Genomic DNA, 25,067 nt, shown 5'->3' with positions numbered 1-25,067 from the left:
ATACGAAGAAAGAGCTCAGATTAATGCCCTTTAAAATGTGTCTGTTTACTCCTATCGTCTCAGAGCTAACTTTAAATAGGATAAAATGATCCTTTAATCCCCTTTATCTTCTTAAGAGCTGCTGTAAAAGATCTACTTGACATTTGAGAACGAAAAAAAATAAAAAGACCCATAATGTTCATCAGAAACGCTGGGTGGAGCCATTTGAATTTAGCGAAATGCTAGGTGCCACCTGCCCAGCTGGACACAAGTTGTCATCACTCCATTGGCTTTGATGGAATGGTACCCACTGACCCCAGCTGCTGATCTGGCCCCAGCCCAGAGTCCTGGTGATTAGACAGAAGAAATGGGTGGAAGTGAAAGCACATTCTGATGTGATCGGCTCCCGCCGTGGAGGGGAAGGTCTGGAAATCAAGCTGACACAACCCACATCTGGTGATGCGAGGGTGAGAGAATTTACCGCTCACATCATTTGTTTGCATGCTTCAGGAGGTCCCTGATTGGCACAGAGGTGTCTCTGTGCTATTTTCTGTTTTGCCGTTAAAACCTACTGTCTCTCCCTGGCTTGTTATCGGCAGCCTTGCTTCTCAAACAGATCAGTTTAGTCTTGAATAAATATGCATTCCTGTTACTTAATGGTCCTTTCTCAATTTTCAACCCAGGATGAGTAATGAATCATGAATAACTTATGAGGACCTACAGGATATAGCTCCTTAAGTCAAGCAATGTATTGTACGATGTATTGCCTGGCTATTTTTGCCTGTCTACTGTAATGCCCCAAGGAAAGGAAGAGGCTTTCAGTTGTTGTTCACTCATTTGCAGTGAGTAATGAAAGCATGGCAGTGCTAAAAGCCAAGGATCGTTTGGTCCACAACGTTGAACTTCTAGTGATGAACTGTCCTACTCAACCACGCTAGGACTAATGTTTGCAATGATATATCTGGGCTTCCATGGAGTAATAACTCACAGCCATATGAGAATAATGGCACCATTGTTTCAAGAAAAATATACGTACCCGAACACAGGACAAGAAGAGGTATTGCTTGGCCAAGTGCACATGAGTCCCGCATGGCAGTTCATTAGAGGACAGCCCTTATTGGCTTTGCTGTGCGATTATAATTAGGATGGATAAACCAATTCAGATAATACAGCAATTCTCTTCACAATAAGAGAGGCGGTAGCACAACCTAGTGGATAGGGCATTTAGCTGGGTGTTAGCAGACCTGGGGTCTTTTTCCCAACTCTGAAATTCACTTGCTGCATGACCTTTGGAAGGACACTTCACCTCCGTTTACCTTCTCATGCTTTGCAAATGCTGAATGTTTAGAGTGTAGATTGTCTCTCCCTATGCGTGTACTGCATCTAACACAATGAGGCTATGATCTCACTTGGGACCTCTAGGCACTATTGTCCTATAAATAATAGGATCTGACTCCAAATCACAACTAACTCAACTAATCCCAAATACCTTTTGAGGTTAGGGGAAGAAATAGTTTGTTCATAGCCTTTGCACTGCCTTTTTATGTCCAGGACTAGAAGCAGAAGCAGTTCTCCCAGTATTGTCCCAGCCAAAACCAGAAATTTCACAAGAAGATCTGGCCTTGTTAGACTTCCGTATTGAAGAAGTCTCTGGATGAATTCAAAGGAGCCTTGGGCACCTAGCACCAATGCCACTTGGTGTTGTGAGCCTGCCCAATCTCATACATTAAGCTGGGGCCGGGTACAGATAGGAGATCTCCTAGGAGCACTGAGAAGTGGTTTTTGGTGATTTTCTAGACAGCCATCATCAGTCTAAATCAGCACTGAGTCACAGAGATGGAAACGGCCTATTAGCTCATGTCTCATTCATCTCCCGGCTAAGATGGGATTGTTCTCTACAGCATATAGTCTTTGGACTTTTGTGCAGGCTAGTTAAATGATGCCAGTGATGAGACTTCCAACACTGCCTTTAGGGACCCTCTGTGCCAGATCTCACAGTCAAGAACATCTATCTATCTATCCATCCCCATACACTCTATCTATCTATCTATCTATCTATCTATCTATCTATCTATCTATCTATCTATCTATCTATCTATCTATCTATCTATCTATCTATCTATCTATCTCCATACATCCCTATCTATTATCTATCCCCATATACTCCTAACTCCATACACCCTCCCTATCTATCTATCTATCTATCTATCTATCTATCTTGCCTGTCCTTTTAGCACAGAAAACTCCTTATATTTAGCCTACATTTTCCATTTCTTAATTTCATCTCCTATAATTATACCCCCTTCTCCCACTGCCTGTATTACCGCAGCTACACTGCTGTTTTTAGCATGCTATCTCAATGAGAGTACAGTATGTCTAGTATGTCTGCTCAAGCTTGGAATCACACCCCCAGCTCCAAGTGCAGACATAGCCTAAATAATTCTTCTCCCTCCTTGGGGTGAAGTGCTGGCCCCACTGAAGTCAATAAGAATTTTGCCCTTGACTTCACTGAGGCGAGGATTTCATCCTCAGTGTTTATACAACCTTCCGATAGTTGTCACGTCCCTGCGCCATCACCACTTAGGGATAGCTCGCCTATTCCGTTCCTTTAATCTTTCCTCATAAATCCATCTGTCCAGGCTCTTGATCCTTTTTGCTGCTCTTCTCTGAACTCTCTTCAATTTGTCACTATCTTTGCCAATAATGAGGAGCATGGAGAATTGAACCAACATTTCAGTCTGCCCCAGAGATGGACAGAGCAGGGTTAATTGCTTCCCTGCTCCATGGTGTACGATGCCACTGCATATGCAGCTCAACCCTGAATTGACATTCTGAGCTGCCATCCCACAATGGAAACTCTCCCCAGAATGTCTGTGCACCTACACAAGAAATACATCAGTACAAAGATAGCAAGAACCCTTGAGGGTGAGAGGAGACATTTCTGTGTAGGGATGTTAACCCTGGCATTCTGGCTAAATGCCATTGAAGGTAATTACGCTCTGTCTGCCCCAATAAATATCGCCTGTAGTTTTACAGGGATATGCTATTCTTCTGACTGTAAGAACCAACATGTAGCGCAAATGTGCACACTTAGAGCAGCTGTTGTCTTGCACCACCGAGCTGGTTGCATTTCTCTAGTTATCCCTGTGTGCATATGTATTTGGATATTTTTTCATAGAACATGTTTTTAAGGCGGGGAAAGATAATTTCTCTTATTTTACTGATAAAGCAGTAAACCACAGAGAGATGATGTAACTGAGCCCAGGAATTGAACCCAGCTCATTACAGTCATGTGCTTATGGCTGAATCTCAAGCCTACACATCTAGCTCTACAGACCTACTGTGTCAGTTGCACTGTGGTGTAGTTTTAAAGGCTGATGTTTTCAAAAGGAACTTAAGGGAGTTAGTCACCCAAATTCTATAGGGATTAGGCACCTAACTCCTTTAGGTTCTTCTGAAAATCCCAACCTACATTTCTGGAGCTGTCTATGTCTTCTGCCCCTTTCACCTGGACCAGCCTGTGACTTTCCCCTCAGATAAGCCCATCATAAAACAACAGCCCAGCTAATCACAGCATGATTGCAAAGTTCCTTCCTGGGGGTTTATATTCCAGACAGAGAAAAAACCACTCATCTAAACTGGGCAGACCTCTGCCCTTGAGAGTCGATGCTCACAAGGACCGTATAATTCAACTCTAAGTACCTTCAGGAGCTTTCTAATCCTCTAATAGATTGCAGATGTGGAAAGCACTTTCCTGATCAGCATTGTGAAGATGCTGCACAAGAAAAAAAAATAGGTCACAGCTGAAAACCTTGAGAATACAAAAAAAAAAAGTCTCCAGCCATCTCTGTTAAAGAAAAAAAATATTGTTAAGATGATATTCTTACCCTTATAGGAACACTGCAAAGATCCCCATGTACTAGTCCACTAAGCACTAACAACATGTTAGCTGGTAGAGTTACAGTGCTTCAGTGGCCTGTGATGCCCTATTTAAAGTTCTGGGTTCAAATCCTATTGATCACTCATGTTGGAGCAATCAGATATCTGTAAGAGTTGTGTCAACTGAGTAGCAAATATCCTCATTCTCAGATGTTTTGAAATTAAGTGCTGAATTAGGTTTGCCACAACTGATGATGTGGGATTGTTATTCACAAGAACTCAGGCAGCATCTGGGTAGTCAGGAAAACGACCAGAAGTCCCAAAAGTTATATGAATTTTAGCACAAATGATTATTCATCTGAAAATTCATACCAGAAAGGGAGTTATTTGCTACTCTTCTGCTTTAAATGTTTCAGCTATCCAATCAAGGACCAGAAGCAATACCATGTGACTTAGATTCTTTGTGACATGAGGTTGGTTACCTATGTAAGAAGTTCATGAACCCTTAGTCTAAAAAAAATACCTTTCCAAAATATTCCATGAATACTTACAGATAACACACACTTTTGAAGACAATTGGGATGGAATTGCAAAAGACTAGCTAGCCACAGAGGAATCTTGTAATGCATTGTTTGGCCGTCTCTTCTCACAGGTATTGCACACTTAGAAGACCAGTACTGCCAAATGCTGAGGTTTCATGGGTGTTTTGAAAATGCTGTTGTTTGGGACATGACTAAGAGACGGTTGGAGTTGTCCTGTCACTTAGTGGTTGGTAGGTAGGCATGTTGGGAAGGCAGTGTACAAATGATGAGCGAACATCTTGGTTTTGGTGGTTTCACTCTAAATATTTACCTGAAGCTTATTCATACCCATCTCCCCCTTGGTGGATCATTATATATAAACACAGGGTCTCCAACCTGGGCACTTTCCACGGTAGCACTACAGGGGTAGGGAAGTGCATCTCCTGAGTCCCAAACAATTCAGGGCTTTATATGACAAAAACAACCGTTTGAACTCCAACTGGAAACTCACTGGCAGCCAGCATAGGCCTTGAGGCTTTGGGGTGCTCACTATGTGATGGGAAGGGAAGCGGAATGCTGGGTTTACCCAGAGATAGTACTTTGTTGTCATCTCAAGTTACTTTGTGGTTTGGGAAGACTGAGGGCCAATACTTAATGCCAATTTCCCTCCAAAACATGCAGCCCTGATCCCAGATGGATCAACATGGTCCCTGACCTCTTCTGGGGGCAGTCTTTTTCCACTTGCCTCCCTGTCACTGCAAAACTGTTACCATGACAACTGTATTTTTGGTAACTCCACATTATTCATGCCAGGGGCCATAAAGTGATGCACAGTGTATCTGTAACAAGCAGCAGAGAGACATTTGAAAGCGCCCTGCTGAGCCAGGAATGATACATTCTGCCTCTCCAAGGTCAACACGGATTCCCATGACCCAGGTGCCATCTTGAATGCATTTAAATGCAAAATCCTATTAGGACATAATGATGCTGAATGGAATAAATGCATTTAGCTCTGGCTTATTTTCCCTTGGGATATGTCGAAAAGTCTCACCAAGCATCGGTTTATATTCATGAAGAGTTTGTACCGGCACTTAGATACATATATATGAGTTCCCAGGCAGCTGTGGGGAGCTGTATTAACATTTATATCCTGCCTGAAAAATAATAATTATAATTATAATAAAAACATCTTTATTCTTTTATACTGGAAAGGGAAGAAGCAGAGAGTCCATTTCAAAACCATTTGCCGGCGGCTCTTGTCCTGACACTGTGAGATGACTGACCATAAGTTGCTTGTTTAGCAGGTGTGCTCCATTGGCTTCTGAGATGTGCTGGGGTGAGGTTCTCACCTTTTAAACTGATCGTTATGGTCTCTTTGCAGAATGAGGCAATCTCATTATTATTATGTCAGTTACACGGGTGGCTCTGAAAGCTCAGAATTGGAGTTGTTAGAGCCTACTTGCTGCTTGTCAATGCTCAGATCGATTATATATTTGGACTGGCCAATGGTTCCCATCAGTTTGGGATTGCCTTCATTCTCCCAATACTTGGGATGGGGTAGGTGCATTGGTAGCACTGCCTGCCCTGAGTTGGCTTATTTATCCCTCACAACATTGAGGACAGTCCCACAAATGCTGAGCACTTCCTGAGGTATTAGAAACTCTCTCAAATCCCATTGGCTGGCGTGGGCCAGTGCGCGACCCCTTTCCTCTCGTTGGTGAGCAATTATTCCTATGAGTCAATGGGGCTGCTTGTGGAGTACACTGCTACTCATCAGATCACCGGCTGGCCCAATGGGATATGAACACACCCAACAACGTGTAGGACTGTGCCTTTTATCACAGAATCATCATTTAAAGCCCCATCCGGTCCAACGGTTCCCAGCAACCTGAACCATTACTAGTACTTCGGGCTTTAAGGACTGGTAGCCTAGGCCCTGCCATAATGATTGTTAGGAGTGCTAGTAATAATGTAGGATTCAGACCTGTATTTGCGCCTGAGATAGAATTTTAGGTCTTGCTTGCCCATTTGATTGTTGATACACTTCTAGTCTTACTAATATGTGTGAGCAAAGGACAAAGCTACTGTGTATGTTGCTTCTGCCTAGCCAGATGGGCTTGTTAGTATAATGGGAACAGATAAACACAATTAAAGTGCTACTGCGCATGGTGGGAGTATAATACACGAGCGCACACTTTAAGACTGCCTCAACTCCTATCTCAAGGCAAGGTCAAGCAAGCAGTTGGGAGGGGCGGGGAGGGGGTTGGGGGGAAGGTATTAACACTAAAAGGACAAATAAATGCCTGACCCTGACGGTAGCACAACCTCACTCCTTACCCCTCCCATGGGATACAAAAGAGGTGGGACGAAGACCCCAGACTCATGACCCCCCCAAATGGAACATGACCATAAGTTGTAAGGGGTGGGACCGAGGGCATGAATTTTTAAGGTATAATTGTGCCTGCTAAGGAGGGGGGAGAACAGGACACTGGGGAACAAGGCTCTGTGGCGTCAGAGTTAAGGACAAGCTTAAAACTAACCCCAATAAACACGGCATTGCCTGCACTTCTGACTTCTGGTCTTCTGCTTTCTGTCTGCGTGACAAGAACCAGGGGAGGGGGTGAAGGGAAAGCCCCCTAACAATGATGCTGGGCCCCAGGACATGAGACTGTGGTTTGGGGCAGTGCCCAATGGATAAACAGGAGAGGGTGGACAGGTCTTAGCTAAGCCAGTGCAATATCTTGAGGAGACTGGGAATAAGTGACTGAGTCTATGCTCCCCTACAAAAGGAGGATTGTTCCCCGCAAAATGTGTTGCTAATGCTTTGTACAGACCACTCAATAACCACTGGCAACCCCAATGTCGCATAGAAGACTGTTCCCCATCCATTTCGTAAGGCATTTGCCCAGCTCATTGGCCTAAACGTTCTTTTTTTTTTTTATTCCCTTGATCTCCTCCCAGGTTATGTGGATTCACAGAAAAAAATGTTTCCAAAGAAGGTGATGATCGGCCTCTTCTACTTGCCAGGAGTCTGGGCCATGGCCATTCTCTTCAGCATGTTTCTTGGTGTAAGTCCTGCTCTCTGAAGGAGGCATAGGAAGTCCCTTATGGTGGCACCAGAAATATTCCCACTATTAGTTAGCTCTATTTCTGCCCCAGAGCACTGGGCAGCTCTGTGAGAGTACTTCTTTGTCCAGCCGACTCCCTCTAGCACCTATGCCAAGGGGGGCAGCACCTTCAGGGGATGAGCATTCCAGTGTAGGACCATTTAGGGTTACCTACCCTTCTCCCCAACATGTGACACTGACCAGTTTACGCTGACACAGCATTCCCCCACAGCCCCTTCCACTGACACAGTGTTCCCCCTACAGCCCCTTGCACTGACACAGCGTTCCCCCTACACTGACACAGTGTTCCCCCTACAGCCCCTTCCACTGACACAGTGTTCCCCCTACAGCCCCTTCCACTGACACAGCGTTCCCCCTACACTGACACAGTGTTCCCCCTACAGCTCCCTACACTGACACAGCGTTCCCCCTACAGCCCCTTCCACTGACACAGCATTCCCCCTACACTGACACAGTGTTCCCCCTACAGCTCCCTACACTGACACAGCGTTCCCCCTACAGCCCCTTCCACTGACACAGCGTTCCCCCTACACTGACACAGTGTTCCCCCTACAGCTCCCTACACTGACACAGCGTTCCCCCTACAGCCCCTTCCACTGACACAGCGTTCCCCCTATAGCTCCCTACACTGACACAGCGTTCCCCCTACAGCCCCTTCCACTGACACAGCGTTCCCCCTACAGTTTGGGGAGGGTAAGAAAACTACATCAAGGTTCAAGGTGTCACTGCAAGGCATGGAAGCAATGGGTGATGCATCATCCCTCTTGGTCTCTTCAGCCGGCCGGCAGCTGTGGGGAAAAGGATCTCCGGTGTCTTAGCTAGTGGGAGGTCTCAGTCGCAGCAGTGACTGGGATTTAATTATTGCCGGGAGCTCTGCTGTACACACAGACTCTACTCATCCCCGGCCTCAGGAAGCTCAGAGTCATCCCAGCCAGGAAGTCAAGTCACCGGGTCTCTATCCATTCCCACCTTGTCCCCACTTCACATTTTTATGTGTCACTTGCCTTGACCACTCCTCACCCCTGCTTGCAGATGGCTCACGGCGCCGTAACGGAGACGCCTGAAACAAAGCCAAGGCAGACGCAACCCCGCAGCGAGCTGGATTTTGCCTCTTGGCGGGAGAGCTGTGAAGGAGCGTGGAGGGGGATATGCTGCCTGGAAGCCCTATGACTGAGCCAGGTTGCTAGGGGATGAGGAGCTGGTACCCGCCCCTTGCACCCCATGCCTGTACTAAGAGACAATAGGAAGCTTCCTGTGCCCCCTCTCCCTGCTAGCACAGCTCTGTGGCTTCAGCTATATCTTGGCCTGATGTTATTAACAGAGGACACACTCCACAATACTCCAGCCTCGTGAATAGCAGGAACATTCAGCTACACAATAACAAGCACTCCTAGCAGTGCTGGCAGCACAAGGGGCACGGGTTCACCTAGAAGAAGCTTTTCAAACTAGGGGGTAGGGAAGAACATGAATTTCCTGCTGGCAGAAGGTGCCTGAGTGACAGCCCCTGGGAACATCAGCTCTGTAATAGTTGCGAAGCATGGGCTGCTTCTCCCACACACATTTCTCTGTCAGTGTGAATCAGAGAATCATGGAAATGTACAGCTGGAAGGGAGCTTGAGAGGTCATCTAGTCTACTCCCTTCACTGAGTTGGGAGCAAATATACCTAGACCATCCCCGACAGCTCTTTTTCTAACCTGTTCTTAAAAACCTCCAGTGATGGAGAGGCCACGACTCACAAGGTAACATGGCCCAGCACTTAACTATCCTAAGAGCTAGTAAGTTTTTTCTAATCTCTAACCCAAATCTTCCCTTGCTGCAGACTAAACTGATTACTTCTTGTTCTACCCGTGGTGGACAAGGAGGACAACTGATCACCATTCTTTTCATAACACGCTTTTCCATATTTGAAAGGGACGAGGTGGGTGAGGAAATATCTTTTATTGGACCAACTTCTGTTGGTGAAAAAGAGACAAGCTTTTGAGCTCCACTGAGCTCTTCTTCAGATCTGGGAAAGGAATTCCAAGGGTATGTCTACACTGCAATGGAAGCCCATGCTTTAGCCCGGGCTCAAGGCTAATTCCTGGTGCTTCTACTCTGCAATTGTGCTAACCCAGGGCTTGGACCCAAGGTCCCAGGACACTGCAGGGCTGTAGCATCAAAACTCAATTCAACCCTTGTCTGAACCCTATTGTTTTGCAATGTAGCCGCAGCCCCGCTTGACTCAGGTCCCGGGTGTCATCGGGAAGTATCCCACGATTCCATGGGATGACTTCCTTAGTCCTCTTTATCCCCACAATCCACTGTATTGAAAACAGAAGCCCCACACCCTCCCTTGACAAAAGGCAGCAGCTCAGGTCAGTGTTAACCTATTCTGTTCTGATCACCCATGTGCAAGCACAGTATCAGAGAGCCTACAGTTTAGACTTGAAATTAGACGAAGGTTTCTAACCATTAGAGGAGGGAAGTTCTGAAACAGCCTTCCAAGGGGAGTAGTGGGGGCAGAAGACATATCTGGCTTCAAGACTAAGCTTGATAAGTTTATGGAGGGGATGGTATGATGGGATAGCCTAATTTTGGCAATTAATTGATCTTTGATTATTAGCAGGTAAATATGCCCAATGGTCTGTGATGGGATGCTAGATGGGGTGGGATCTGAATTACTACAGAGAATTCTTTCCTGGGTGCTGGCTGGTGAGTTTTGCCCACATGCTCAGGGTTTAGCTGATCGCCATATTTGGGGTCGGGAAGGAATTTTCCTCCAGGGCAGATTGGCAGAGGCCCTGGAGGGTTTTCACCTTTCTCTCCAGCGTGGGGCACGGATCACTTGCTGGAGGATTCTCTGCACCTTGAGGTCTTTAAACCATGATTTGAGGACTTCAATAACTCAGGCATAGGTTAGGGATTTGTTACAGGAGTGGGTGGGTGAGATTCTGTGGCCTGCGTTGTGCAGGAGGTCAGAGTAGATGATCATAATGGTCCCTTCTGACCTTAAAGACTATGAGTCTATGAGTGCGAACCCATCAAGCCTTTTGCAAAGCGAGCTGCTTCCTGGTAACAGGCAGGGCGGGCAGTAAACAGTCCCACAGTGCACCACATTCCTAGGGCAGGAGCAGCCACATTTTGGGGAGTGGGTGCTAGAGACTCTAACTTTGACTCAGGTCTGTGCACTGCAGTTGGACTCCAGAGACCTAGGTTTGAGCAGAGGTCAGAAAATTCTTAACCTAGGGTTAAAATACAATGTAGATGCTCAAGCCCAGAGTTCCCTAACATGGGTCAGCTGACTCGAGTCCCACGAACCCTGGGCTTACATTGGAGTGTAGACATACCCCCGGAGTGTCACAGCTAAATAGGAGGTGTAACTGATTGTTTAGCATCAGCAGTTAACACATATTCCAGGGGTGGCCAAACGTACCAACCCTCCAAGCCGCACACAACAATCTTCAGAAGTTGGAGAGCCGGGATGTGCCTGCCAGGACTCAGGCCTTCAGTCCCGTGGGGAGGGGGTCTTGGGGGTTCAGCCCCACAGGAGGCACCTGCTGGGTCTTGCTGCTTCAGCCCCGCACCTGCTGAAGCCCCGAGCCCCAGCAGACACACCCCGCAGGGGTGAAGCCACAGGTGATGTGTGGGGCAGGGGTCACATGGTATCACACACACCCCGATTTTTACCAGGGTTTGCTGGCCCCGCTCGGGCACATGGTACCGCTGGGCCCCCTCCCTGCATGGCAGCTGCTGGAGCTGGCAAGCTGTGGCCATGGGGAGACGCAGCAGCAAACAGCTGGGAGCTGCAGGGAGAGTCGCTGCTTTTGCTGCTGTCTCTCCCCATGCTGCTAGAGCAGCGTCCCCTCCCTGCAGCTCCCAGCTGTGGTCGCTCCACACAGAGCTAACACCTGGGAGCTGCAGGGAGGGGCCGCTGAGGATAAGTGGGGGGGCATGCTGAGGGGGCGTGAGTCAAGCTGTTGGGGTGGGCTCACCCTCCCCCACTCTCAGCAGGCACCAATAGTCTCTGGCAGAAGCTCCTAGCCCCACCCCTCCGCTGCAGAGCAGAAGTCCCGAGCTCCCGCCCCTAGTCTGATGGGCGGAGAATGGGGGGAGCGTGGGGGGCTCCACTAGCCACACTTTAACTGTAAAAGAGCCACAGGCGGCTCACAGGCCACAGCTTGGCCACTCCTGACATATTCTAAGGGACCATTCAAGGTGAAGTAGCCCATTCACACCTCTCCAGTCATAGGCCAAAAAAGGGGGAGGGTTTAATGGGTTACAGATTGTTGTAATAAGCTCATCCTGCCCAAGAATTAATTCTGGCCCCTCTCAATTCTGCCCCCTCACAATGTCCCCCCCCCCCAGCTCCCCATCAATTCTCCACCCACAAAGTTCTGCACCCCCAGCCTCATCTCTGCTCCTCCTTCAGCTCTAGGCTTCTGCACCCCCCTCTCCCTAGGATGACCAGACAGCAAGTGTGAAAAATCAGGACAGGGGGTGGGGGGTAATAGGAGCCTATATAAGAAAAAGACCCCAAAATCAGCGCTGTCCCTATAAAATCGGGACATCTGGTCACCCTACCTCTCCCAGGCCTGGTGATGCTGGGATGGAGAGGGAAGGAGCAGAGGATCTGTCCAGTCACTGACCAGAGGGGAGGAGGGGACTGCCCTGAGCTGCTGGGCTCATTTGCTGATGGCACAACCCCCTTTGGGGTCGCAACCCACAGTTTGGGAAACGTTGCTGTAGCGGCTCTGAAGCATCTGGCCACTGTGGGAAGACAGGCTCCTGGGCTAGATGGACAATTGTCCTGACCCAGTATGGCCGTTCTTATGCTCTGTACATCTGCTCTAATCTTTTATAGTCTGAAGGCCCATGAGATCTTGTGATGGGGTGTGTACCCCGCACAGGCAATGAAAAGGGTTAATGTGGGCCCGAGAGGCCAATCATGCTGCACCTGGAGGGTGGGCCAAGCTTACTAAAGATGAAACCCAGCTGGGGAAGAAGCTGGGTGGTGGTTGTAAAGGAGGGAATTTGAAGGAGGTTGTGGGGAGCTGCTCTGGGACTGGAAAGACCAGAAGGGTCAAGGAGGAAGCCCAGGGGGCTCAATGGTCCTGGGATCTTCTCCTGAGCAGAGGAGTCTGACAGGAGGACAGGAGACACGTGGAGCAGCCACTGGGGGTGGAACAGGCTCTCATAGTGAGGGCAGGATCTGAATTCCAGGGGAGAGAGCCCTGGGAGACGTCCAGTGGAAGAACAGAGCAAGGGGAACTCAGCAGGGATGAAAGGTCAAGCACGCGGAGGGTAGAAGTTGAGTTACATTTATACTATTGGTTTGAGATTTACTGGGGGGATCCCAGAGGGGAGCCCTGCGAGTCCCAGCCCTGAGAGAAGTATGAATTTAGACTGTGGGAGAGGCCTGCTAACAGGCTACAGTAGGAAGGCAACCAGCAGTAGGAAGACATCCAGCGAGGCAGCAGCCAGGACTCTGAGGGAGTAGACCATGGCTGCTGGTTACAGGCTCCCTGGACTAGAACCCAGCATAATGGGCAGGCCTGGGTTCCCCTACCAACCACTGGGGAAGGCGGTGTGGGTCCTCGGAGAAAGGGATAAGGGCCTACAGTCAGGGTCAAAGACCTTTTGTAAGGACATTGGACTGTCAGACTTCATTACCCCAGAAAGGGTGGACTAAATATGACCTGGCCAGCAGGCTGAACCACGAGATGAGGTGGACCACCACGGGACCAGAGTGACTAGTAGCAGCAGGTTCTAGGGGAGGAAAGTTTGCGATGCAACACCCAGGCATGAGGAGCTGCTCTAGTGGTGAGTTGACTTTTCTACACATCAACTCTGCAAACTCTTAACATATTTAAATTTATGCACACAAAATTATTGGGACTGCTTGTATGAGCACATGCAGTCATGCCTGAAGGGTCTAAATCAAGGCCCAGATTCATCAAAGCATTTAAGCACATACTCAGAGTTAGGCACATGCAACAGTGTTTGTGGGATTGGAGTCTAAGCAGGAACCCACTGATTCATTAATATTTGTGAAATCATTTCTCATTTATCTGTTTTTTTAAAGCTATTGTAACCATTTTTTAAAAGTATGGTAATGTCTAGAAAAAAATTGGCTGTAAAAATAGCATCTTGGTGCTAATTCCTGCTCCTTCCTCATCCATGTGTCTCCGGAGCTACCACTGCTTAGTTTACTGATATAAATAGATCTTTCCTTTGTTTTTGTTCTAAGCTAGAATAGTTTTGCAGTACTGACACTCATAAAAAGATCAGTTGTCTAGTCTGCTTCATTCATCATGAACAAAACAGCCAATTAAGTTCTGATTCCAGATTCTTTAACATGGGGATGACATCTTTAAGCATAAAGATGTCAGCTGGGGTGTCAGATCCTAGGTTTGGGCCTAGCACAAAAGCTGCACTGGTCCCACAAAGACTGCTGCACCAGTACGGAATCTGGGACTCCTTCCCTCACCCCCAAACTCCAGCATGCCCTCTACGTGGAGGGGTGGGGGGCAGGTCACACAGGGTCAGCTACACTAGTTCTATACCACTCAAGGGTTCCTTTCTATCTGGGGAACCCTCAGCTGGTCTGCCGGTTTTGCACTGCCTCAGTCAGGGCCAAGAATTTGACCCCAGGTGTATAAAGCGGCGTTGTCCACCTACCCGCTGGTGAGATTAATTTGTTACTATTGATAGGATGCATTGACAAATGATATAACTCTTCAGCCTTATCAGACTGTCAGGATGAGGGGGTGAATTTCTTCTCATGCCACAAGTAGTGTCCACGTGTAGCTTTCCATTTGAATGGCTTTGGATTTGCATCTCCTTTGTCTTTTACTGAGGGTGCCCCAAGTACAGCCCAATGGGAGTCTGGTCTCCTGGTTATAACCCAGGGTCTACCTCAGACTTGCTGTGTCACCTGGATCAAGGGACTCTGGGCCAAATTTTCAAAGATGGCCTCTAATTAAGAGTGCCTCACTTCAGACACTTGGCGTGAACTCCTGGCCCCATTGAAGTCAATGGGGGGTTGACCATTGGCTTCACCCTTTGAGTACTTTTGAAACTGCCACTTCATGAAAATCCTACCTTAGCTGGTACCAAATTCAGAGGTCAGGCATCAGGTGAAGTGTTAGGCTTCTTTCATTAACTTTGAGTGTAGGGGCGGAGTCTGACTCCCTTAGGCCAATTTAGACCCACAATACCAATGTGTCAAGTTGGCATCACTTATCCAGCAGGAGAAGGTGCCACTCCTCAGGTAATAGGGCTGGTATTTCCTGCCACCCCGGCCTCACAACAGAGTGCAGTGAGGATTAATGTGTGCAGAGCACTTTGAGATTCCTGGTGGAAAGTGCCCAAGGCACAAGCATGTATCACATTATGAGAAAATTCAGGGATGCAGATAGATCCTCCCATACTGGTTAAACTGGCTTTTAAGCCACTTTACACTGGGACAAAGGAGCCAAGATGCCCCCAAGGCAGCTGTGAATCTGGCCCACAGTGTTTTATGTAGATATCTGACTGTGCTTACAGAACTGCAGGTCACACACCAACACTTGGCCAGAGACAGCACCCAGGTCTTCTGAATCTGACTCCATTTCTCATTCCACTAGAGCACAAGTTTCCCACATCCATGTGCTAGGTGAGAGAAGCCCAGCAAACTTTTTCAGACCGCAAAACAAGTTGTTTTGGGTCAGATTTTGGCTGAAAATCCCAGAGTTATTTTAACGTAACCCATTCTCCCATCTCACCACTGTGCACTGTTGTGGAAAACACGACGATGGGGAAAGAACCTGTATAAAGCAGATGTTGCGCCATCTCAGACACTTAATCACCCACTCTCGACTGGAGGATCTTAATTACCAGGGATTATTATTTCGCTTCAGTTGCTGCACATGTTTGAAAAGTTGGGATGTTGTGCCACGGAGACAGCCTTAATGCATTCCTTTGTTTTAAAAAACTGCCAGGATGTCTCAATTATTCATGGTACAAGCTTCTTCCATCAAAGATACTTAAATGATGCTTAAACACTTCACTTAAACAGGGGCTGTGATGGTGCGCCGGTTGATGAGAGAATATAGAGGAAACCACACTGCCTCCTGGTTTGTGTGGAGAGAAAGTTACAAGTCTGTGGGAAACATTTACGGTACCCTTTCTAAGAAGGATGTGGTTTAGAAAGAATCCGCTACTGGCATTGCTTTACGGATAGACCCTGAAATCAGTGAGTGACAGGAGAAGATGATAAGAGTCCTGAATTCCCCAAGGTTTTCCCCAATTGTCCCATGCCAACCTATTTTTACCTGGGAAGCGCTTTGACTCTACAGAGTTGGCTGCTGTGCAAAACCAGTAGATAGATAAATAGCAACACCCAGAGTGAGATATCACTTTAGAAGAAACACGGAATCAGCATACAGATCAGGGCTGGAGGGGCGGAAGATATACCCCCCAATAAAATACCATACAAAAAAACCCACCCGATGAAAACAAGACACTCGACTGCACATACTTCTCCCCTGGGGAGAGGACGAGAGAACAAACACTACATGCCAGATGCTAGTCGCACTGCTTACTGCAAACTGCTGGAAGCTGCTCAGATACTTCGGTGCTGAGGATGGTGGAAGAACCTGAACAGAATAAAATACATGCCTCTCGCTAAGAGAAAAATACTTGTGAAATCTCCAGGGGAATATTTTTGGTTGCTACCCTACTGGTTACTGATGGTTGACTAGTTTTGAAAAGTCTGCTGGGCTACTGGTCCATATGTAAAAACCAAGAGAGACTAGAAGAAAGCAATGGTGGCCAGTAGATGAAGATTCTAATAGAGTCTGCTGGAATTTCCCCTGAAGACTGTAGATTCAGTCCAAACCTTCTGGCCTAGCTACATCATGTTATGTATCCAGCAGTTCCTTTCTGAGCATCAGGGACTGCATCTTATATTTCAGGGGAGTGACTGACTACAATTACCCTGCTGTGTCAGTCAAGTCAAAGTTCCCCCAGGCCACTGGCTCGCCAGGCTGCCACGGTTGCAGCACGTTGCTTTCATAGCCAGTGGCACACAAGGGAGTGATGTGGTCAGCCTCACATCCAGCCCCCTTTGACTGTCCTAACCCAATGGGGCAGGTAGATGAACTGGAGAGGGCTTTTTAGTGTGAGATCAAACATGATTCAAACCCACTCTTCAGCTTTGCAGTCAAGCACCTTAGTGTGTCAGGGAGCAGAAACAGCACACACTAGAGATGGGCCTAACCCAACCCCTCAGCTTTGGATGCCCACAGCCGTTAAGGTTCTGGTCCCAGATTTGAATTTTAGTGACCAGAACCAGCCCTAGTGGCAATGCTCACAAATTATGTTTAGTAAACTTACCTCCTTATGCAGCTTGGCCTAGGATTTTCAGAGGACACGGAGGGAGTCAGGCTCACAGGACCAGATTTTCAAAGGTATTTTGGCATCTAAATATGCAGATAGGCCCCAGTGGGATTTTCAAAAGCACCTAAGCAGGTTAGGTGCCTAATTCCCAATGGGGAGTCAAGGCACTTTTGAATTCTAGGTGCCTATCTGCATCTTTAGATCCCATTGAATTGGGGGGTCAGGTTTTCAAAGGTAACTGGGTGCCTAACTCCCTTAGATCCCCACTATAATAGGAGTTGGGTTCCTAATTCCCTTAGACTCCAGTGACAATCCAAGCTTTAGCTGACTGTCCAATCCTGCAGACAGGAGGATTACTTCCTGGCCCCTTTAATGCAACCAGCTTCTTCCCTGAAGCATGAGGTTTCATTACCCTTTCTTAAATACACATGTTTTTAGTAGTCATTATCCAGCCCTTTTGGAAAATCCAGCTGCAGTTATTGTTTTCCATTATTTTTATTCGTCCTCCTTGTATTGATAATAATGGCTACACATTGAGGCATTTTAGGAGAACCCATTAAGGCCAATCAAGTGAATAATTCAAATTTTTTAAAAAATTGTCTGAATGCAAATTTATACACTAGTCTGTGAAAAAGGGATCTTTAGGGGACTATCAAGTAAATAACACTCATTTTCCAAGAAGGCTGCGACACTATCAAAAGAATAATACAGGTAGGTTTTAAAAAAAAATCTATTATTATTCATGCATGCATCTGATTTTAACAGCTCTGAAGCGGTGCACTGCAAAGCTCTCCAACATTTCTGTGGATGGAGCTGGTGACTAGAAGACAGAATTCCCAGATTCTACACCTGATTGCTATTAACTTTGCTGGATGACTGTCGGCAATTCACTTAACCTCCGTGTCATGCTTCCCCTATCTATCAAAAGGGGATAATGATATTCACCTCCAGTGCCTTTTGTGAGGGTCATTTAATTAATGTTGGTGAAGTGCTTTGTAATCCTCTGAAGGAAGCCGTACAGAAGGGTGAAATATTATATACTGTACATTTAGCTGTATTGTGGACACCCATATTCACTCACTGGAAGGATTTTTCTATCCTTTCCTTTTGCTACAATATCTTTATGCAGTGAGAGTAAAGGATGGAAAATCCAGACAAACCCATGGCTTAGCTGGCACCATTATTTTTCATTGGTTTTCCCGGCTTTCTTTTTAAGCTTGGATTTTCAGACTGGACTTTTTGAGTATCTCAGATTTGGTGGGATTTTGCTGGACCTTGGTTTTGTTCAGCAGCTACAATATAAAAAATTCTGTTTGGAAAGCAGAGACTGTTCTGCTGCTGGCTTCTAAAAAAAGCTCCATGCACTTCCCAACTAGCATCTTGCAACTCTGTGCATGCAGCTTGCTTGGAAGGAAGAGGAGCAGAAGATACCGTGAAATACAACAGGGACCTTGCCTCTGTAGTGCTCAGATACTGTGGTGTAGGAAGCAGTTGGAAACCAGAAGATAGGTATCCAGTGGTTGTGCAGCAATACAGGGGAAAACCTATGAAGTGAGAAACTTTTCACAGTATTGCCAACTCCAACCATTCAAAATTCATGAGTCAGACCCCCAAATCAGGAGATTTTTAAAAATAATACATATTGGGTTTATTTTACGGGCCTTCTGGTTTGAGCCTTTAGAAGTCACATTTTCAATGCAGTCAGGAGGGCTAGAAGCTTACCTGAGGCCAGGGAATGGGAACCAGCTTGCACGTGTGAGGCATCCTGCCATCTGTGCATGGAGCTCAGAGTGCCATGTGAGCAGGTGGCTGGGAGCTCACCTGTCTCCCCATATGCAGAGGGGAAGCCCAAAGGAGCCAGAGTCTTCTGACCTCCTCCCCCCCCCCCCCCCCCCGCATCCCTTGGCTGGAACTGAGTGGGGAAAAGTTGGGAATTAACCTTTTCCCATGCTGGGTAGGAAAGGTATTGGCCAGCAGAAGGCAGATGCTGAGCGCTTCATGAGCTATAAACATTGCACAAAAATCGGCACCGAATCAAGACTTCATATATTTTTTAAAATGCGGTTTTTCTTCAGATGACCAGCTGGTTAGATGTGCACGCGGATCGCTCTACCAAATAGCATATGTACCTTTGATATGAAGCCGACAGTGTTCACAAGTGCTTTGCTTTCCTGACTGGGCTATTGCACAACGTCCAAACTTGTATCGAATGCCGAACAACCCTCAATCTCGCAGAAAATGCTGTGTCCACCTGTCCTAAAAACACCCAAAGACAGTAGAACCTCAGAGTTACAAACACCAGACTTACGAACTGATCAGTCAAACACACCTTCTTTGGAACCATAAGTATGCAATCAGGCAGCAGCAGAGACAAAAAAAAAAGCAAATGCAGTATAGTGCCCTGTTAAACTAAAACAACTAAAAGAAAAAAATAAAGGGAAAGTTTAAAAAAAGATTTGACAATGTAAGGAAACTGTTTCTGAGCGTGTTTCATTTAAGAAGGTTGAAAGCGGCATTTTTCTTCAGCCCAGTAAATTTTCAAAACTGCATTAAGTCAATGTTCAGTTCTAAACGTTTGAAAGAACCACCATAACGTTTTGTTCAGAGTTACGAACATTTCAGAGTTACGAACAACCTCTATTCCTGAGGTGTTTGTAACTCTGAGGTTCTGTAAGCCAGTTTGCAAAGAAGAATGGGAAAATGGTCGGTGGAGTTACATTACTGCCAAAACCAGAAGGAAGGAAGTTTGTTATTCCCAACATTATAGTTAGGACCCTACCAAATTCACAATCCATTTTGGTCACTTTCACAGTCATAGGATTTAAAAAAATATATAGTAAATTTCATGATTTCAGCTATTTAAATCTGAAATTTCACAATGTGGTAATTGTAGGGGTCCTGACCCCAAAAGGAGTTGGGGGTGTCACAAGATTGTAGGGGGGTTGCGGTACTGCTACCCTTACTTCTGCGCTGCTGCCGACAGAGGTGGGCCCTCAGTCAGCAGCCGCCGCTCTCTAGCTGCCCAACTCTGAAGACAGCAGCAGATCAGAAGTAAGGGTAGCATGTTATCGAATTGCCACCCTTACTTCTACGCTGCTGCTGGCGGGGCACTGCCTTCAGAGCTGGGCGCCTGGCCAACAGTCGCCGCTCTCCGGCCGCTGAGCTCTGAAGGCAGCACGGAAGTCAGGGTGGCAATACCGCAACCCCCCTAAAATAACCTTGTGACCCCTGCAACTCCCTTTTGGGTCAGGGCCCCCAATTTGAGAAACGCTGGTCTCCCCTGTGAAATCTGTATAGTATAGAGTAAAAGCACACGAAACACCAGATGTCATGGGGGGAGACCAGATTTCACGGTCTGTGACACGTTTTTCATGGACGTGAATTTGGTAGGGCCCTAATTATGGTAGTACCTTAAGATCTTAATCAAGACCAGGACTCCAGTGCACTTGGCATTGTGCCGATACATAGTCCCTGCCCCAAACCTCACAATCTAAGTAGTCAAAATAGACAAAGAGTGGAAGGGGAAACAGAGGCACAGACATGTGAGAGGAATCACCCAAGCTCATAAAGCTAATGAGTTGCAGAGCCAGGAACAGAATCCAGGTCTCCTGGTCCAGTGTCCTATCCACTAGGCCGCACTGCCTCCTGAATAGCCTTGAAGTCCAATCAGACTCTGAATTCTGCGCTTCAGGCCCTCCTAGACTATTCACCAATCAGCTCTCCCTAGACCTGATCATTCAGCGCTTCCCTGGGAATGTTGCCTGAGTAGAGACTGCAGGATAGAGCAACTACAAACTTACATCAGTAGAACGACGTCACCGAGGGGTGTGACCCCCCCCCCCACGAGTGACACAGTTATACCGACAGGTTTCAGAGTAGCAGCCGTGTTAGTCTGTATCCGCAAAAATAACAGGAGTACTTGTGGCACCTTAGAGACTAACTAATAAATTTGTTAGTCTCTAAGGTGCCACAAGTACTCCTGTTATTTTTGTAGTTATACCGACCTAACCCCTGGGACAGCTTCTCCCGTCGACATAGCCGCTGCCTCCCACAGAAGAAGCAGCAGCTCTCCCGTGGGCGTAGTAGTGTCTTCACTGAAGCACTACAGTGGTTCAGCTGCATAGACAAGCCCCAAGTACCAATTTGGTTTCTACTGAAGCAAGAAGCATTCACCATTTCTTCCTGCTCTTATCTACTTCTTCTCACCAGCTTGTCCTTCCCTCTCTCTCTTTTATTATGCACACAGTCTAGGATGATAAAGAATCATCGGAGCGATCGTTACTCCACTCATCCCGGGCTGTCTCTTGTCCTGCTCTCTCCCTCATTACTCATTAACGAGCTTGATGCGGCTGGCCCATGGATGGGACTTATCACCTGGATCCTTTTGCCCCTCGCTTTTTCGGATGCACAGTTTTGTGTGATAGACTCAAGCTCACCAAAGTCTGCGTAAACAGACGTATATTTCCTTGACATTTATTAGCCTTTAAATTATCTTCCTATATTGGCTGCCCTCTGTGTCACTGCTGGTGGCCTTCTATCGCTCACTCTGAGCTGCTGGTACACTTTGCTCTTTGCCTTTAATTAGCTAAGTCAAATGTCAGCACTGTTTATAATCTGCTGGAGGTTTAAGAGTGGAAAGACACTGGCAGCAGGAAGCCGTGGTGTCTTGTGGGTAGAGCTGAAGGACAGGGAGCTAGAGCAAACGGAGAGGTATTCAGAGCTGGAATCCCATCTGAGTCACTGAAACTAGCTGGTTTGAGGCTGGGACAAGGCTGGTTATAACTGGTATTGCAGAAGTGCCTAGCCAGCCCACCCAATATCTGGGGTCCACTGTACAGACCAAGAGACAGACCCCGCCCCAGAGAACTTAGAATCTAGAGGACAACAGATAGGAAGGGAATCAATTTGCCCAAGCTCTCATGCAATAGGTCAGTGACAGAGCCCGGCAGATTCATAGATTCATAGATTCTAGGACTGGAAGGGACCTCGAGAGGTCATCGAGTCCAGTCCCCTGCCCGCATGGCAGGACCAAATACTGTCTAGACCATCCCTGATAGACATTTATCTAACCTACTCTTAAATATCTCCAGAGATGGAGATTCCACAACCTCCCTAGGCAATCTATTCCAGTGTTTAACCACCCTGACAGTTAGGAACTTTTTCCTAATGTCCAACCTAGACCTCCCTTGCTGCAGTTTAAACCCATTGCTTCTTGTTCTATCCTTAGAGGCTAAGGTGAACAAGTTTTCTCCCTCCTCCTTATGACACCCTTTTAAATACCTGAAAACTGCTATCATGTCCCCTCTCAGTCTTCTCTTTTCCAAACTAAACAAACCCAATTCTTTCAGCCTTCCTTCATAGGTCATGTTCTCAAGACCTTTAATCATTCTTGTTGCTCTTCTCTGGACCCTTTCCAATTTCTCCACATCTTTTTTGAAATGCGGTGCCCAGAACTGGACACAATACTCCAGCTGAGGCCTAACCAGAGCAGAGTAGAGCGGAAGAATGACTTCTCGTGTCTTGCTCACAACACACCTGTTAATACATCCCAGAATCATGTTTGCTTTTTTTGCAACAGCATCACACTGTTGACTCATATTTAGCTTGTGGTCCACTATAACCCCTAGATCCCTTTCTGCCGTACTCCTTCCTAGACAGTCTCTTCCCATTCTGTATGTGTGAAACTGATTTTTTCTTCCTAAGTGGAGCACTTTGCATTTGTCTTTGTTAAACTTCATCCTGTTAAACTCAGACCATTTCTCCAATTTGTCCAGATCATTTTGAATTATGACCCTGTCCTCCAAAGCAGTTGCAATCCCTCCCAGTTTGGTATCATCCGCAAACTTAATAAGCGTACTTTCTATGCCAATATCTAAGTCGTTAATGAAGATATTGAACAGAGCCGGTCCCAAAACAGACCCCTGCGGTACCCCACTCGTTATGCCTTTCCAGCAGGATTGGGAACCATTAATAACAACTCTCTGAGTACGGTTATCCAGCCAGTTATGCACCCACCTTATAATAGCCCCATCTAAATTGTATTTGCCTAATTTATCGATAAGAATATCATGCGAGACCGTATCAAATGCCTTACTAAAGTCTAGGTATACCACATCCACAGCTTCACCCTTATCCACAAGGCTCGTTATCCTATCAAAGAAAGCTATCCGATTGGTTTGACATGATTTGTTCTTTACAAATCCATGCTGGCTGTTCCCTATCACCTTACCACCTTCCAAGTGTTTGCAGATGATTTCCTTAATTACTTGCTCCATTATCTTCCCTGGCACAGAAGTTAAACTAACTGGTCTGTAGTTTCCTGGGTTGTTTTTATTTCCCTTTTTATAGATGGGCACTATATTTGCCCTTTTCCAGTCTTCTGGAATCTCTCCCGTCTCCCAGGATTTTCCAAAGATAATAGCTAGAGGCTCAGATACCTCCTCTATTAGCTCCTTGAGTATTCTAGGATGCATTTCATCAGGCCCTGGTGACTTGCAGGCATCTAACTTTTCTAAGTGATTTTTAACTTGTTCTTTTTTTATTTTATCTGCTAAACCTACCCCCTTCCCATTAGCATTCACTATGTTAGGCATTCCTTCAGACTTCTCGGTGAAGACCGAAACAAAGAAGTCATTAAGCATCTCTGCCATTTCCAAGTTTCCTGTTACTGTTTCTCCCTCTTCACTAAGCAGTGGGCCTACCCTGTCTTTGGTCTTCCTCTTGCTTCTAATGTATTGATAAAAAGTCTTCTTGTTTCCCTTTATTCCCGTAGCTAGTTTGAGCTCATTTTGTGCCTTTGCCTTTCTAATCTTGCCCCTGCATTCCTGTGTTGTTTGCCTATATTCATCCTTTGTAATCTGTCCTAGTTTCCATTTTTTATATGACTCCTTTTTATTTTTTAGATCATGCAAGATCTCGTGGTTAAGCCAAGGTGGTCTTTTGCCACATTTTCTATCTTTCCTAACCAGCGGAATAGCTTGCTTTTGGGCCCTTAATAGTGTCCCTTTGAAAAACTGCCAACTCTCCTCAGTTGTTTTTCCCCTCAGTCTTGATTCCCATGGGACCTTACCTATCAGCTCTCTGAGCTTACCAAAATCTGCCTTCCTGAAATCCATTGTCTCTATTTTTCTGTTCTCCCTTCTACCCTTCCTTAGAATTGCAAACTCTATGATTTCATGATCACTTTCACCCAAGCTGCCTTCTACTTTCAAATTCTCAACGAGTTCCTCCCTATTTGTTAAAATCAAGTCTAGAACAGCTTCCCCCCTAGTAGCTTTTTCAACCTTCTGAAATAAAAAGTTGTCTGCAATGCAGTCCAAGAATTTGTTGGATAGTCTGTGCCCCGCTGTGTTATTTTCCCAACATATATCCGGATAGTTGAAGTCCCCCATCACCACCAAATCTTGGGCTTTGGATGATTTTGTTAGTTGCTTAAAAAAAGCCTCATCCACCTCTTCCACCTGGTTAGGTGGCCTGTAGTAGACTCCTAGCATGACATCACCCTTGTTTTTTACCCCTTTTAGCCTAACCCAGAGACTCTCAACACTTCCATCTCCTATGTCCATCTCTACCTCAGTCCAAGTGTGTACATTTTTAATATATAAGGCAACACCGCCTCCCTTTTTCCCCTGTCTATCCTTCCTGAGCAAGCTGTACCCATCCACACCAACATTCCAATCATGTGTATTATCCCACCAAGTTTCAGTGATGCCAACAATGTCATAGTTGTATTTATTTATTAGCACTTCCAGTTCTTCCTGCTTATTACCCATACTTCTCACCAGGCATCTAAGATACTGGTTTGATCTTTCCTCCCAGTTTTGTCCTGACCCTCCTTTCTCTCTGCCAATATAGCCCACACTCCCTCTCGTTTCCGACCCATCTCCCAGGTCTCCATGTTCCCCACTTACCTGTGGGCTTTGCTCAAGAGAAGCAACAATTCCTGAAGCACAGCTCAGTGCCCTAACCACTAGACTACGCTGCCCCCCTTGAGAACTTCTTGGGGTAGATCTTTAGCTGAGGCTCTCGCCCTCTGTCTTAGCACTCAAGTCTGCAAACACTTACCCATGTGCATAGCTTTAAGCATGTGCTTAGTTCCATTGGGGGAAACCCTGGCCCCAGTTAAGTCAACGTGAAAGCCCTTAGTGATGTCAGTGGGGCTGGGATTTCAGTCATTGATGTCAGTAGCACTTCTGATGTGTT

The sequence above is a fragment of the Emys orbicularis genome, chromosome 23, assembly GCF_028017835.1.
Source record: "Emys orbicularis isolate rEmyOrb1 chromosome 23, rEmyOrb1.hap1, whole genome shotgun sequence".
Taxonomy (NCBI): domain Eukaryota; kingdom Metazoa; phylum Chordata; order Testudines; family Emydidae; genus Emys; species Emys orbicularis.
Note: the sequence above shows the minus strand (reverse complement) of the source record.